Raw genomic sequence first — 14400 nt, forward strand, 5'->3', positions numbered from 1 at the left:
AAGGATCCTGGTGTGGGTGGAGGAAACAGTGGCCATTTGATGTATCCTGCTGGTGTGCATGGCTGGTGTGTGTGTGTGTGTGTGTGTGTGTGTGTGAAGTCCCCTCCCCCCAGGGCAGCTTGTCACTCGAGGCCGGGAGTTTCAGCATTACTGCCGTGATTTGCAATTCAGTCTGGGTTAGTCATTCCTTGACAGGCCATTTGCCCCAGGACTGGGACCAGCTGTTACCTGACAGGGAGAGGGGCAGAGGGACAGTGGAGCTGCCTGCTTGGGAGGTGGCTGACTGTGGTGCTGAAGGGGCTAATGAAGAAGACGGGTCAGGGGTCAGGAGCCAGGTGAACCCGTAAGGGATGGCAGTGGCCACAGGAGCAGCCCAGACCCTCTCTTGGCAAAGCACCAATGTGCTGAGCACACACCTGTCTCCCTTCCGAACTTCTGGCTCCCTCCAGCCCACCTAACCCACTTTTGGAGATTTTCTTCACCCTTTATTTTAGGAACTGGCTAATGACGATTGAGAATTACCCAGCTTAAGGGCAAGACTTGCTTTTGAATGAACACCCAGACCTGGAGCAATGATTATCAAAGTGTAATCCCTAGAGCAGCAAACTCAGCTTCACCTGAAAAATACAAACTTTCAGATCCCTTCGGACATAACTGGAGCAGAAACTCTAGGGGTGGGGCCAACAATCTAGTTTAACAAGGGCTCCAGGTAAGTCTGATGTACAAGCTAAAGTTTGATAGTCACAGACCTAAATTGACTGAGCTGTGTCTCAGGCATTTATCAATGAATTGAGGCAAAAGAGAACTGAGGAGAAACCCCTCTTCTTCAGCAGGAAACCTGCTCCATTTGTAACTGGAGCTGCTCCAAGCCTGGATCTCAAGCTGCTGAATGCAAGAGGAAAAAGAGCCTTTAGGGATTGATTAACTGATAAAATGACCAAGATGCGATATGTATACATGTACCCATCCCCCAAGCTGAATGTAATCACTGTGTACTGCAAACATGTACTAATAAAAAATTTTAAAAATATTTCTGTTAAAAATAATTTGATTAACTGGAGAATATCAGCTCTGGACACATAAACTTCAAAATTTGAGCAAAAGTGGCTTCCCCATCCCTTTGTAGAACTCACATCAGACTCTCTAGTCTTCTGGAGTTGAATCATTGTTCTTAGGGAGAAAGGAAGGAACTTTATAAATTTAAGACCCAAGTGATATAGCATATGGTAGAGCACTTGCAAAGCATGTATGAGGCACTGAGTTCAGTTCCCAGTACTGGAGGGAAGGAAAAAAGATGTGGCACATAAATCCTGCAAATAAACAGCATAAAGATTTAGGAAAATTGCAGTGGTTTGAAAACTCTCCAACCCTGTGTGAGGAATATCTGATGGAAGAGAATGAGATCTTCAGATTTCATTTGGAATGTGTTCAAAGTAGGGGTTGCTGCCCAGCAGCAAGTCCTTGGTAGACTCCTATAGAGCTACAAACCTTCTTAATTTTATCTCAGGAGCCCGTTTGTAGCTCTTCATTTATCCATTTATTTCAATCTTCTTGAACCTCATTTTATTTTTGGTTTATATAGGATCTTATAGTAATAAGTTCTCAGGTGAGGCAATTCATTAACTGCTACCCGCAATATAAAAGAATGTGTGCCTTCCTTTATTTATCCTAAAATGACCTCTTCCAAGTTGCAAGGGTGCTTATCTGAAATCTTAACCTGGGTTTGGGTGTTGATGCTTCCGACTTTGCCGAGATAGTCTCTACACAATTGTGCAACAGTGAGTCAGTAGTGCTGATCAACACTGCCACACCACACCAAGGAGGAAACAATCCAGGAGAGGAATGCAATTGAATTCCATGCCAGGACTGGGCTTATCTCTACTAGAGTTGGTGGTCATCTGTATGGTATGGTCATGAGGACTGCACTACATTCTGCCTGAATCAGTGACTAAACTTCCATTGTTAGGAGCTCATTGCTTTGGATAAAGCATTTCATTTACAAGTATTTCCTCCCACTTGATTTATCTTTCAAGAAGGTAAGGAGGATGTTTCAATTACTTTTTTTTTCGTCCCTACCACCTGTTATAAAGCCTGAAATAATAGGCCCACCTTAACTCTTTGGGGATTCATATAGACATACAGTGGGCCCTTGATTTACAAACTCGATTGGTTCCCGAAGGCTGGTTGTAACTCAGATTGGTTGTAAGCCAATATAACTGAGATCTGTATGTTCACCTGGGTACACACTATAGATAACAAGAGGCAGGTGAGTCTTCCACTAACGTAATTAATCCACGTTGTTCATATGTCAGGTTGGTTGTAACTTGAGGGGCCATTGTATTCTTAGAGAGGGTTAACAAGCTACTCATTGCACCTGTGTAGGAGTGGGATATAAGAATGAATCTGGCTCTACATTTGGGGACAAATAATTGAGGCATGTTCCTTGCATTCATGAAAAGTTAAATCTAGTAGAAAATACTTGCAAAAATATTGCTTTAACTGTCTTCCTCCCTGGCAAATGAATTTCTAATGGTGAAAACCTGGGATTGGCCAGACAAGGATCACTTTCCTCACTCACTCCTTTATGTGGTGTCTAGAAGGGACCTTCTTTTAGAGGAACAATTCTTTTTTCCATTCACTGAACCAAAAAGACCAGGAAAGCAGGAGCATTCTGGTGACTGGAAATATAGGACAAGAATATGTTGAAATGAGGGCTGATGTCTATTGAGCATTTACTATGTACCAGGAACTCTTTCATGCACTTACTGCTTATCAACTCTTTTGATTCTTATAATAATCCTATGAAGCAGGTTTTCTTAGTCTCCTCATTTTACAGAAGAGAAAACCAAAGTGCAGAAAGGCTGAGTAACTTGCCAAAGAGATCTTAATAGTGAGTGGAGGAGCTGGAATTCAAACCCCAGGCAGTGTGATTTCGCAGCCTGGCTCAGTCACTGTCCTCTACCGCTTTTCTGTAAGAGGAAATGATGCACAGAAAGGCAAAATCAGGGCAGGCAACCTCTGACTTCTATGTCATCCTTTTTTTTTCTTGCCATGGATGATGAACCCAATAGGCATGTAGCAGTGCTCTAGGGAGACTAGATCAGATATCATTAGGATCCTGGTGTGGAAACCTTGCAAAGACTGTGATGAAATGGTGCTTTGTCAGGGATGGGAGGAGACTGGAAGCCTCCTTTCCAGTCCTGTGGAGTCCGTGTTCACCTGCTCACCTCTCCCTAATAATTTGATCAGTTCTCTGTGGAAAGCACTTAGTTGCTATGGTAATGAATACTCTACAAATATTAATAGAATAAAGACAAACACGATGACCCCATTAAAGCAGAGGCTCAAGGAATTACCCTTGAACCTTGCAGTCTAATGATGCACCACTTGGTCACGTTGCCCTAAATCCATGGAATATAAGTGCTGGTGCCCAGCCTCACAGTGGTGTGATACAAAGATCCATGGGAAATGCCCTGTGCTGCTCTTTAAGCCCAGTCTGCCTGCTCTCAAGTGTGCTGTGCACATCATCGATATTCACTGTTGCATTCTGGTGAAGTGAGACTTAACAGAAACAATCGCTTTTCTGACTACTTGATATTATATGTGGTCACTTAGCCTGTGAGATTTAGCACTGAAGGAATATGGATTTGTCAATCTGGAGCCAAAAAGGAACTCAGTGCTGGCTTTGTCTTGGACTCTCAGACTCTAACACCTATGGGGTAAAGGCAGGGAAGGCAGATGAGTGAGGTAGGCTGTGCAGAAGCGGTGGGGAGTGGCAGGCATCCTGGAATTTGGAGTCTTACTCTACATGCAGTGTGTTTATCTATTTTCCTTTCATCTCAGAATTCAAAGTAGTATCAAGAAATGCCACAATGGGGCAGTGGACCACACTTGTACTCCCAGCTATTTGGGAGGCTGAAGCAGGAGAATTGTGAGTTTGAGGCCACCATAGACAATATAGTGAGACTGTCAATACATATATCACATACATCTATACATACAGTAAAGGGGAGATAATAGGAAAATGAAACTAAGGATGAATTTTTTGTACGTAATGATTATTAAGTTCTGTACAGTTGCTGGATGTATATCACAAGTCTGAGCCTCCTAGTAGCCAATGTAAAGAAAGAAAGATAAGAAAAGCACAGTAACTACTTCTGGTTCCGAAGCCTTGGAACTCCTGTGGGCTCTTAAACTCTGTCCTTTTCTCCTTCTTTCTTAGTTGTCCTTACTTTTCTGATGGTCACACACTGGTACTGTCACCAGACAGGAACCTAGGAGGTTTTCTTTTTTTTTTCTTTTGGTACCAGAGATCGAATTCGGGTCCTTGCGCTTGCACAGAAGGCAGTGAAACTACTGAGCTAAATCCCCGGCCTGTCCTTACTTTTCTGTAATAATTCTTCCTGAATTATTTTTGAGACTAGGAGAGAGGGAAATGGAGAGATATTATTCAAGGGGTACAAAGTTTCAGTTATGTAAGATTAATAAGCTCTAGAGATGTAATGTTAACAATATTGCATTGTATACTTGAAATTTACAGAGAGGGTAGATCTTAAATGTTCTCTCTCCCCCCTCCCACACACACAAAGAAAAAAGATAGTAATTTTGTGATTGTGAAGATTCTTTGAGAATGTCTATGAATATCAAATTATCGAGTTGCACACACACGATTTTAAATTGTCAATTATATTTCATTAAAGCTGGGAAGAAAAAGCATTACAATGCTACATTATACAAATTTTTTGTCTGTGTTTGCCCTCAACTTGTAAATGAAATTGAGTCATTATATATTAGAGTAGCTTTTTTTGCAAAAACTGTTTCTTCAAGTAAACAAATAATTTCCCCTCCCAGTCTTTCATTTTTACAGTTCAAATAAATATGGGATTTATGTTTATCCAGATGGAATCACTTATTGCATCAGCAATCTATTGCTGTGTAACAAGTGACTCGAAAACTTAGCGACTTCAAACAAATGCAAACATTAATGATCTCACACAGCTCCTGTGGGTCAGGGATATGGAAGTGCCATAGCTAGATGGTTGTGGTCTAGGGTTGCTGAAGGCTTGATGAGGCCAGATGATTCAGTTCCAGGGTGGCAAACACTTGAAAGGGCCAGAGATTTAATTACTCACCTAGTAAGTAGCATTCTCCATAAGGTTACCAGAGTGTCCTTGTGATAAGGGGTCTAGCTTCTCCCACAAAAAGCAATCAAGAAGAGAGTAGGGCAGAGATGTAATGACTTTTATAGATGTAGCCATAGATATCACAAACCTTTCATTTTATAATATCTGATTGATACACAGATTATGCCTATTCATTGTGGGAGAGAACCATACCAGTGCATCAACACCTAGAGATGAGGATCTCTGGGGCCAATTTCAGAGACTGGCTTTCATCGTTTTTCACTAAAAAGTCCCAATAGAGTATTCACTTGTCAGTGTGAAAGGAAAAAAGAAATACTATTTATAGTCTTGGCTTCATAGGTCTTGAAAAGATACTAGTGATAACAGACAATATATGTGTCTTAGTCTGTTTTGTGTTGCTATAACAAAATACCTGAGGTTGGGTGTTTTATAAAGAAAATGTTTACGTAGCTTGCAGTTCTGGAGGTTTGAGAGCATGGTGCCAGCATCAGCTTTTGGTGAGGGCCTCATGCTACTCTAGATATGGTAAAAGTCATCACTGGTGGGGGCAAGTGTGAGTGGTGAGTGAGGCAAATGGCAGAGAGTCAGGGGAAGTGCCAGTCTCTCTTATGACAACCTAGTTGTGTGGGACCTACAACTCCATCGAGTCAACATCAATCCATCTTGAAGGCCCAATCAACTCTTTTAAAGCTCCAGCACCCATATACTAATACACTGGAGGATTAAGACTCAACGTAAGATTGGGCAGGGACAAGCTACATTCAAACCCTAGCAACATGTTGAATGAATAATGGCCATTTTAGGCAAGGGTATCTGTTGCAGAGTAACCCATTGCTGAAATGGCCAGTGAAAGCTTCAAAGAAAGGTGAAGATTGGAAAGATGTGTAAGCATTTGTGAGCAAAGATGGTACCTCGGGCCAAATCAAGCAAGAGAAAATGAATTATCAGGAGAATGATGGGGTTCTTCCAGGAGTCAAGGACAGTTGAATAGTGAGGTCTCTGGAAAGCATCACAGCAATTCCAGGGGTCATGGGCAACAGGAAGACATGGGAGCGTCTCCAGGATGCTAAATCAAATGAATCTGCTTCATTGACCTTGCTTCTTGGTGCTCAGAAGAGGCTGATAGGTCCAGTTTGTGTCATGCAGCCATTCCAGCAGGGGAGATGTGACGTGCCCTGACTGGCAGCCTCTTAGAAGCATAAGGAGTGGAGAAGGCTTAATTTTCTCAAGAAAGAGAGACTGAACAGTTACTATACCTCATTTTAAGCCCAAATAGCTCTATGCTTTAAGAAGTTTGACTTTGCCTTAAAAAAAATTAGGAGTCTTACTGAACCTCAAATACTTTTCTGTTTATTTATATATTTTTTAATGTTGATGGCATTGTTAGGGGTGATGCCATATTTCAGATGGCAAATAGCAGAAAAATTGCCTGGGGCACTGAATTATTCCTCCCCAGAAAGGCAACTGATTTGTTTCAGGTATCTGGTGTTTTGGGTTTCTAATTTGCTTTCCAAAATGCTGTCCTGTGGACAAGCCCAGTTATCTTTTCCTGTTCAGAAGCTCACAGAACCCAGAATTTCCCCACAGCACTTTGTTTTTTTCTTTCATGGTACTTGCCAAACTTGATAATTACTATTTATCTCTAATAACTAACCTGTTTACTTATTTGAAGCATCTACTCTCATCACTAAACCAAAATATTTACTAGAACTTAGTATAAAGCAAAGTTTCTTCACCTCCACACTAGTGACATTTTGAACTGAATAATTCTTTGTTATGGACGTTAACAAAGAATTGCGAGCAGTGCGTTCATCTGCATTGTGGGATATTCAGCTGAACCTTTGGCTCATTCTCATTAGATGCCAGTAGGACCCTAACACTGTCATGACAGCCAAAAAATGTCTCCAGAAATTCTCTGAGGGCAAAATGCTCCGCAGTAGAGAACCACTGGTATAAAGAAATACATAAATGAGTGAATTAATTAATTAACAGGCTCATTTAGAGATGCAATGGGACTTCCAAATCTTTGAATGCTATAGAAGTATGTTTGTCCATTCACTTATTGTGATTCATTCATTTATGCACTCCTTCATTCACCAAGCATTTATTGAGGGCTTTATGGGAAGAGGTCAAGGTACTGCTTAAATGATCTACAAGGCTCAGTGTGCTGTGCTGGGCAATATGTTAAAGTTAAGGTTGAAAAAAATAATTATCCTCAGCTTATTGTGCTCCAGGGAGGATGGTAGTTTGTGCAGGGCATTTTGGATCCAGCTTCCTGGTCCTTCTCTGCTTTTCTGCATCTTATCCATCTTTCACAAGCAGTTCAGCCCAGAAGTGCAGGTGTAGAGTTTTCTCCCCACACCCTAGCTTCTTTAATGCATTGGTCATTTGGCCTTTTCATCTACCACAGTGCGTTGGTGTTTTGTAAATCCTATAAATATGTCTAGACATCCTAAATAAAAATGTTTTGAAGAAGTTTATTAGAGTGGAAAACTTCTTAGATAAAACTGTAGTTCTAATTCTACTCTTGACATCAGTCTAGCTTTGTGACCCGGGGCAGATTGCTTAATTGCTACGGGTTGTTTCACCTAGAAAATGGAAATGCTTTTACCTGTTCTACAGCTACCTTATAAGGATATTGACAGTGTCAAATGAAACAATGGATATAAGTGTATTTTGTATATTTAAAAGCACCCTATGAATATAGTATGTTGGCATTATCAATCTTGAGGATAATATTAACAAGCTGCTTGAGGCAGAGAATGTATTTTATGTCTTTGCATCTCTAGAAGCTGCCATATATCTGCATATCTTGGAGTGGGCTCCACAAATGATAGTTGGTGATGCCAACCAATGTGGTATCTTGTAAAGTTATGGATCTCTTTCATTATAAACTTATCTCTGATTATATACCAGTCAATAAATAGTTGTAGAGTTAAATTGAATTTCAGATAATTACCCAAGAAGTCTGTATTATTGTTCATGCATATGTATTCTGGCACTTTCTGAAGCTATGAGTTGTAAATATCCTATATGAAACATATTTTAAGGATCTAATGGTATCTTATGAATTTTTATTGAGAACTTTAAAGATATTTTATTTTATATATGAACACATTAAGTAAGGTGGAAATTCTGGTAAGATTTCACTCTGAGGTATATTAAGAATAAAAGTAATGTAGTTTCAGTCACTGGATAGACTTTTTCTGTTTTGTTTTTACTACACAAGAAAGTGACAAATCTTCTAGAATATAATAAAAGATTAATCTACCTAAAATACCCATCTTTTCTAGCTACTTCCTAAGTTTAAAAATTACTTTAACTAATCTATAAACTCAAATGTATAAATTTGACTAAAATTTGTTTTTGCAAAACTCAGCTGGTTTTGCCTTCCTGATATTAGTGTATTTCATGCTAATGCTAAAACTGGACACCATAGTAACAAATTTGTTTTACTAAAAATATTGAGATAACACAAATCAGACATTAAGCAAACTCATGCATTAGCTGAGTTGACCTTTCTTGAAAAATAAATAATAAGAAAATATTTTAAGGGAGTTCCTTTTTGTTTTCTCAACTTGGGGTTCATTACCAGTCAAATATTGCTTTTGTTTAAAAAGAATTAGGTTAATACCTGTTAAATGTGGTAGTAAAATTTTACTACACATAATTAAGTTGTAAAAGTAAATGGACTTTATGGGTATAATTTCAATATAAGCTTTATATGTTTTAATGAACAATAACTGACTGGTTTATGGTTCTAAATACTATACTTGCTACTGAGCATTGAAAATATTTAGTTTTTCTAAAGTGGGAAATTCAAAATGAGGTTTTCCTCAAGTCCATAAAAAGGAGTGATAGATGTTGTGTTTAGTTGGGATAATAGTGAATTTTCTGCATATAAATCAAAATTTAGAGGATATTTACTGACTTCTTTTACAGACCAAAGATGGTGTTAGCTTCTTCCTTATATCTGGTCAGTTAATCTTCTGACAACCCAGTGTTGTCATTTCTGAGACAGGAAGAACCCAGTGCTCCTGGAGGTGGAGTAACTTGCTCACAGTCACAAAGTTTACAAAGTGCCAAAGACAGAATTCAAACTCAGATTTTCTTGTAAGGTGGGTGTTCTGGCCAGTACATTCACTCAAGACAATGTGAATTCAGGTGCCATTAATGGCTGTATTATAACCTCCCCAAGTCCAGTGAGCCGAGAATGCCTGATCTCATGCAGGACCAGCAGACATGTCTAGAACTTCTACACTTCCAAACTTTCCCTGAACTTGACAAAATAACAATTACTCATGGTATGCCTACTTGAAAATGTTTATTGGCTACTGTTTTATTTCAAGATGGTGGGGTGAGCCCAAGGTTTTCATTAGCTCCTTCCTAAGTTATGTAAAGGACAGATATAAAATGCTCAGTGGTTGGGTTGCAACTACAATTTTACTTTGTCACTTTGTTCAATGACAATTTCATCCATAGTCTTCTGCTTGCAAATGTAAATCTGTCTAGTTCTGTCAGAAGGCTAATTTAAAGAGGCATTTCTATGAGACTAAATCTATTTCCTGATCAGAGATTTGTGGGATTTTTTTTCCCCCTAAATAACCATCAATCTTTTGTTTCGTTAAAATTGGGTAAGTCTGGAATACAAAACATGCTCAAGATTAGGGAAGGTTAGTTAGGATGGAATGATCAGCCAACTGTAGGGTGTCACTCCATTTCAAATCCAGGGGACCTGGTCCACTCCAACAGGAAGTAGATTCAAGGGACCTAATCCAGGATAAGGGACAGTGACAGCTTCTCAGCCAAGGTGTCTTGACCCTGGTGGGTGAGCTCGTGGATGCTGGAGGTCATGGGAAGTGTTCTTAATTGCTCATCCAACATTCATTTTGTCTCTCTTCCTTACCAATGGTGACAGAAATTGGTATTTGTTTCCAATGTGCTTTTCCTTTTCTTCCAGAATCAGAATTCCTTAATGTTAGCTGGGCACACAGTCACTTAGAATTTATTTCTCATCCTCCCTTGTAGTTAGGAGTGACCCTGGGATGCAAACAGAGTGGCACATGGAACTTTCAGGAAATACCTTTCTTTCTTCTAGTTAGTTAGGCTGTAGATGTGAAGACTGGAACAGGAAAAGCTGTTCATAACCATGAAGTGGAAATCCTATGTTAAGGATGGTAGAACCACATGATAGAACATGGTAGAACCACCTGAAACCCTAGTGGTTGTGGATCTGGCAAAGCAGCTTGGGATTGCCTTCATGCATGTGAAGTTAATCCTAACTAATATACTAATAGAATTCCTGTGTTATTGGAGATGACAGTGTACCAATAATTAAACTATATTTCCCAGTCTTCTTGATGCTACATATGGGAATGTATTTAAATTCTAGTCATTGAACGAAAGTGGAAATTGTGGAAGAATTCTGGATTCTTTCAAATCCCTTATCTTCACTCCTTTCTTCTTGCTGTCTGAAGTATAGATATAATGAGTGTATCTTCAGTAGCCATTTTTGAACATGAGAGTTCTTAAAGAGCAGAAAGATAGGCAGAATGTGAGTTCCTCAATAACTCTGTGAAGCCAACTTATCAGTATGCAGCCACTTACTTTTAGACTTCTTTTACATAAAGAAATACATCTTTTGGGATTTAAACCACTTTTTTCCTGAGGTTTCTATTAAGTGAAAGCAATCTAATCCTAGCTGATAAAAATGTTCATCAGAGCCAACAAGAAGGTACTGGAAATACTGATCAACTCCAGAGAACTGGGATGTAGAGTCCATGTCTAGTCTAGCTGAGAAACTAGAGCATAAGTAGGAACCAGGATCATGGCAGACTGGTAGGGTTCAAGGTTGGAGCTCTATCTCAGTGCATGGGTACCCTTGCACCCCAGTCCTTGGTGGGGAAGGAACAGTGTCCTGGAAGACTAGGTACTCCTTGTGCTGGGCACAGTTGGCCCTACAAGGGATAGGCATTTAGTGCCAGATACGAGCAGTCAGGAGCAGAGGCAGCAGGGGCTGATGTGGAACGGAATGCAGAGCCCTTTTGCTGAGCCTCTCTCTCCTCCTGGGGTTCTCTATAAGCAGCTGGCTGACTCTGACATGCAGGCACGTGAGGCTCTACTCTGCTCCTTGCTGTCATGTGTGGGCCAGCTGCATCCCCAGTGCCCTTCGTTTCCCCTGCATTGAGCTTATTTTGCTCTCTGGGGACCAATTTGACTGTGAATACTCGGGGCTCCAAAGTGTGGGAAAACTGGAGACACAAACAGCAGAAGTCTCAATGCTACATGGGCAAAGGGGAGCAGAGTTCCCTGTTAGCAGCAAAGAGGATCTGGCAGGCAGTTTTGTTGCTGGTGACAATTCACTGTCAGATTCACTTCTAGGCAGTGACTCGGAGGCAGTGTCCACTGGTCACGGAGGAGGCAGGTCTTGGGGCTGCAGATCAGACCTCTGGGTGCCTGTAGAAACTATCTGCTCAGGACTTTTACAACAGGAAAAGGTAAGGCGAGTGGAAACAGCTGTGAAATATAAAGTGCCATGTAGATTATCATAATTTTATTAAAGAAAAAGAGCAACAACACAAGCACCCTCTTCGCCAGTTTCTGAGACCGTGAGACACTGATCCCTTCAACATGCTCAGGTGTGGCAGTTGCCTGCTTGCTAACTTCTTTCCATCAAGGATGTCTTTGGGATTCATTTTAAACAAAGTTGATGTCAATTTTAAAACATGAGGGAACATTTAGATTGATTTGCCTCAGAACCTCTGCCTTCCCAGGAATGACCTGTTCAGAATAGCATTGCAAACAAAAACTACAGCTCAGTATACCTTCAAAATTCACCATGCTAAGGAAGGGATATACTGATACTAATTGTGTTTGATATATATTAATCTTCTACCCTACTTATTATTATCTACCTACATTCCTCAAAGTCTCTTCTGTTCACATGTGTTACATGAAAAAATATAGATAAATTAATTTTGGGAAATGCTAGGTTAAAAACATATGGGAGTCCAGGAGAAAGAAGCTGCCCAGTACATGAGTTCCTGAAGGGAGGGGCTTCCTTGCTCCCTATAAGGAATTCACAGGGTAGATAGTAATTTCCTCTGCCCTGGGCTTGTCTCTTCAAATGCCTCTTCCTGTGTCAAGGGACAAAAATGAAGGAAGAGATGATGAGATGAGCCTCAGTGGCCATACTGATGTCCTAGCCTCTCTGTTTTGGTATTTTTCTGCCCCTGACACCCTTGGTTTTCTAGCCTTCCTGTCTATCCTGGGAGGAGCCTCCTAGGACTCTGTTTTCTCCTTAGGGTAAGCAGCACTGGTTCTGTTGCCTGTAGCCATGAACACTGACTGACACAGAACTGAAGTAGTTTCTGGGCTGCTGGACTCTCAGAACTCTTGATAGTTTGCATTGTGACTCTCCATGGAGGCTGAAGAATGTGGCATTTTCCAAAAACATTTGATCTAGAAGCCCTGTTCCACACTCTCCTTCCGCATCATCCCTCCCTCCCCTCAACATCCCTTAGGTTAGTCTTCCATGGGACATGCTGAGGAAAAAGCTAATTAACAAACCATTGTTTAGTTAAATCAGAAACTCTCAGAATAGTTCATTTAACTTAAAAGGTAAATAGTCTTCATCTTGGGCAATAGTTAACCCAAACTCTTATAATAGATTATGTTCTTAGGGTGGATGCAGAGTGAGTCTTTCCCTAGACAACCATCATTGGCTTCACAGGCTCTGCCTCATGCACATCCTTTCTGCTGGCAAGAATTTCTGGGACCACTGTGGATGCTTGTGGAGCACTTGGAAGAGCCAGAATCTGTCTTATTTTTGCCCAACACATTACTTCTGCTAATGACTTAGGTCAACTGGGTAAGCAATGTGGTCATTCATAATTAATTTTGTTGTTCATTATAGCCAATTATTTTAAATGCTGGATCATTTGTATTTTTATACAATCTGCAGTCTTCCAGGAACATACAAAAGCTTAATGGGCTGTATAATGTTCAATCCCCGATCCAATGATTAACATGGTGTTTAATGAGTACAATTTTAAGAAAGCTTGAAACTTAAGGTCCCTGGCTTCTTCTACAAAGCCCGGCACTGGAATGAAAAGTTTGTAATGGTAATGGGTTTTGAATGGAAGGTTATTCTCTCATAAATGAGATTCTCCTTGCAGGCTGGGAGTGTCCTACCCTTACACAGTCCTCTGGGATGCTACCAAAAGGGGCAGCATTGGAAAGCATGTCAACAATGCCCAGTTTTGGTTTCCAGTCCTAGATCTTCTGATCCAGTAGGTTCAGGGTGGGTGAGGGATGAGTATTTCCAACAAATACACCAGAAAAATCCTGACATGTGTTCTTATTGTTCACACTCTCCAAAAATACTACATGAACATTTTTTGAGGGTTCTTCCCCCACTGGGAAAGGTGGAGGCTGAGAGACTGGAGGTTCGGAGACTTCTGAGCTCTGGTGTCTTTCCCTGGAGAACTATGTGTTCACTAAGCCTGCATTTAGTTCAAGAACCTGGAGAATCTGAAATTTTCAAATATTCCCTTAATGAAAACACACAGATTGTTAGAGTAAGTTTATCTGGAATGTATAGCTTGTTTGGAATCCTGAATATGGACAGTTGCAGTATGAACTGAATTTGCCAAGCTGTGTGCAGTGGCATATGCTATAATCCCAGCTATTTGGGAGGCTGAGGCAGGAAGATGGCAAGATCAAGGCCAACTTTGGCAACTTAGCAATACCCTATCTTAAAATTTTAAAAAAGCTGGGGATGAAGCTCAGTGGTGGAACACCCCTGGGTTCAGTCCCCAGTATTGCAAAACAAGCAAGCAAGCCAACAAGCAAGCAAGAAAACAAACAAACATGCTGAACTTTCCAGATTTGTTAGATCTTCTGTTCTATAGAAAATGTACTACACTTGGTCTTAGCCAAAAGGCCAAGAAGTGATGTTCTATAGACAATGTCTTGAGGAGCTGGCTTTGCCTCCTCAGCAGCAATTCCTATACTGAGGTACGTTCTACCTGCTCCTGTCTGCATGGCTGCCATACTTCCAATAATTCTGTGCTACTTTGGCTGAGTATACAGAGGACTTGGCCCAATCAGAGAGACTGGAGTATGAGTGTGTGCATGACACTTGGTGGGTGAAGTGATGGGCTGCTTCTATCTTACTCCATTTCTTGACTCCTCCCATGGAGGTGCTGGGAAGGATGATGGTTAGTGACGTGAACCGCTTATTCAGTCTTCTAAC

General features: G+C 40.6%; 1 non-coding gene across 1 annotated transcript; it reads right to left on the reverse strand.

Moving 5' to 3' along the window:
* Nucleotides 1-13911: 13911 nt before the first annotated feature.
* On the reverse strand, nt 13912-14100 carry LOC147825602 (U2 spliceosomal RNA). Its single transcript, XR_015440589.1, has one exon. It is a non-coding gene; the product is annotated as a U2 spliceosomal RNA (small nuclear RNA).
* Nucleotides 14101-14400: the final 300 nt, after the last annotated feature.

Source organism: Heterocephalus glaber, unplaced genomic scaffold (assembly GCF_053883595.1).
Source record: "Heterocephalus glaber isolate CG9 unplaced genomic scaffold, H.glaber_assembly_v1.0 deba00001497, whole genome shotgun sequence".
Classification (NCBI taxonomy): Eukaryota; Metazoa; Chordata; class Mammalia; order Rodentia; family Bathyergidae; genus Heterocephalus; species Heterocephalus glaber.